Consider the following 2,927-nt stretch of genomic DNA (forward strand, 5'->3'; position numbering starts at 1 on the left):
GCTCACTGCCTCCTATCTCTATCAGTCTTTGGTGAGTGTTGCCTCTAAGGGGTTTAAAATTTAATCTATCATGTTGAAGTGAATGGTTTACCTTGTTTTGCATTAACTTGACACTCTTGTAGATTGACTTTTGTAGCTCATAACTAACTCAATTCAGGATGAATGTGATGTTATCATAACAATGGTGTATGGTGCTTATGTTCCACTTGGCCTGTAGTGATTATATGGCGAGTGAAGTGTTCTTTAGTGTTATTTTACAAGTCACTTAAATAGTTGTGACTGGCAAGAACTGTCATTCCCTTCTGAGGATTGTCAGAACTGGATATTTGTTAGGCCCACTTTTAGGGTGATATGGTAGCTCAATGGTTGATACTGCTTCCCAGTCCTAGGGACCTGGATTTGATTCTACCCTTGGGCAATTGTACAAACACCATTCTCTTTGTCTCTTTTTCACAGTCCAAAGATATGCAGGTTGGGTAGATTGGACATGCTAAATTGTGCATAATGTCCAAGGTTGTGCAGGACAGGTGTGCTAACCCTGTGAAATACATATTACTACCAGGGCTGGGTTGTGGATTTGGATGGGATGTTCTTTTAGAGGGTTGGTGTAGACTTGATGGACTGAATGGCCTACTTCAACACAGCAGTTCAATGGGTCTGATTTCCCCTTTTTAGCAAGGATTTGGGTCAACCATATTGTTGGAAAAGAAGCACCAATTGGCTAGTCACCCTCTCATGGCTGTTGTAATGTAACTTGACACTTTAGTTTTGTGGTGATCCTAGATATCCATGATGCTAACTTGGATATGCAATAAGGACTTGATGCAATGATTGCCAGTCAGAATTTGCTTGTCTGACCAAAAGTATTTAAGGCCAGGCTCTGACTAGCACCCACTTATGTGGGCCACAATTGTGGCCTAGCTACTTTTTAGCATGTACTATGAGATGAGTGTCCATTAGTGAGGTGATTATTTGTGGCTCATCCCTTTCACCAGGAGGAGGGGTTGATCTGTAGTGTTGGTGCTGCTGGAATGTCCTGAGATTTTTGACTCCATAAGTGAAGAAATGGAGATTCTGTTCCCATGCTGGCCTAACTTGAAACTAGCCCCTTTTTCCAGTTGGTGCTGTACCCATGACCACCTAAATGGTAGGATTTGTAGGTGTGAAAGGTATTTGTTGAATGATCCTTCCTCGGTGAGGAAAACACTATGCCTTGCAATAGCCTCATGGTTACTTTATCATAAGTAGGATTGAGGGAATGAATGGCCTGCTCCTGTTTGTTTTGATCAGTTTCCTGTTTTTCCATTTTACAAAAAAAAGTGACTTGAATTGCTTCTGGTTAACTTGAATTGAGTAGATTGTACTTGCTCCAGTATTTCCTTTTGTCCAACTGAGCTGTCACTTTGTCAAAAGCTCCAACTTTAATATTCTGCATGAAACCAATTTAAATCTACATCTGCATGACTAACTGAACAACACTCGCTTCTCACCCATTTCAATATACCAGAGGTTTAACAACTTTATTGAAAAGTCAGTTTGATCTGGAAGGCTCACTACTTCTCACCTCTGAGAATGAGAACTGAGGCCAGTGATGTGTTTTAATGGGCTTTAACTTGTTCTCTCTTCCAGATGTCCTACTTTGACCGGGATGATGTTGCCCTCTCCCATTTCTCCCGGTTCTTCAAAGATCAATCCCAGAAGAAGCAGGAGCATGCAGAGAAGCTGCTGAAATTCCAGAATCGGCGTGGAGGCAGAGTCCTCCTCCAGGATGTGAAGGTTGGCATTGGATGGCTATGGCTGCTCTAGTGGTGTGGCTTCAAGTCATCAGTGACAGGATTTTTCACATACTAAAGGAGAGTGACAAGGACTTTGCTTGGCTTCCTGTTTAATCTCCAAGTCATGCAATATAGCAAAAAGCCCTTCAGCCCACCATATCTATGACCAAAAAAAACACCAAACTACATTAACCCCATTCACCTGCACTTGGTCCACAGACTGGTATACCCTGGCATTAAGCACTTGTCCAGATGCTGCTTAAAATGTTGCTGGAGTAGCTGTCACCACTGCCAACCCACCCCTCACCTCAGGTGGTGCATCCCATATTTCTATTGCCCTCCTTTTGGGAACATGGTTTCCTCTATCCTGCTTACTCCTCAAACCTGTGCTCTCCGGTCTCAGTGTCTGCCATGAGGAAGACATTCTCCCATCTACTGTCCAGACGCCCCCAATCTTCAATACTTCCTCAGATAACTGCATCAGCCTGTTTTTCCTCCAAGGAAAATCCCAGCCAATCCAACCTATCAATGGATTTTCCACCTCAGGCAACATCCTGGTGACCATCACTTGCACCCCCTGCATTGCCATCCTGTCCTTCTCATTGTGGTCCTGGTCACAACACTATTCCATCTTTGATGTGGCCAAAATGTTTAAGGGGAGGAAAAGAAATGTCTGCCCTTGTGATGTGGATTCAATTCATCAGTAATAGGATTATCACATCCTGAAGGCAGGTGCAGGAAGTGAAGTGCTTCTGAGTTTCACCCATCATCCCGTCTCCATGTTGTGCAAGAACTATACTGTCACAGTTCTGAGTGAAGTCTGTATTAATCTCAACCATGTTCCTTTGTTACTGGCTTCAGTGAGATCAAATGTACACTCGGGGGTCTAAAGTTGAAGGTCTGCTGCTAATAACATGGCTGGACTCTTCTAGTATTAAAGCAATTCTGTTTGTATCAAGTACGTTCAGACAAGATCCAAGTGTGTGTGCTCCTTCTATAATTCATGATTAGACATGACAGCAATGATTGATTTCCCTCTACATCAACAGTCGAGGGTCAACTGTTGAACAAGGGTGCTGCATGTAATGGAAAAGTGAGGTTTGTCCTGAAGCTTAACTGTCCTTCTTTCCATTCTCAGAAGCCAGAGAGGGA

The sequence above is a fragment of the Rhincodon typus genome, chromosome 37 (genome assembly GCF_021869965.1).
Source record: "Rhincodon typus isolate 14 chromosome 37, sRhiTyp1.1, whole genome shotgun sequence".
In the NCBI taxonomy this organism is placed as follows: Eukaryota; Metazoa; Chordata; class Chondrichthyes; order Orectolobiformes; family Rhincodontidae; genus Rhincodon; species Rhincodon typus.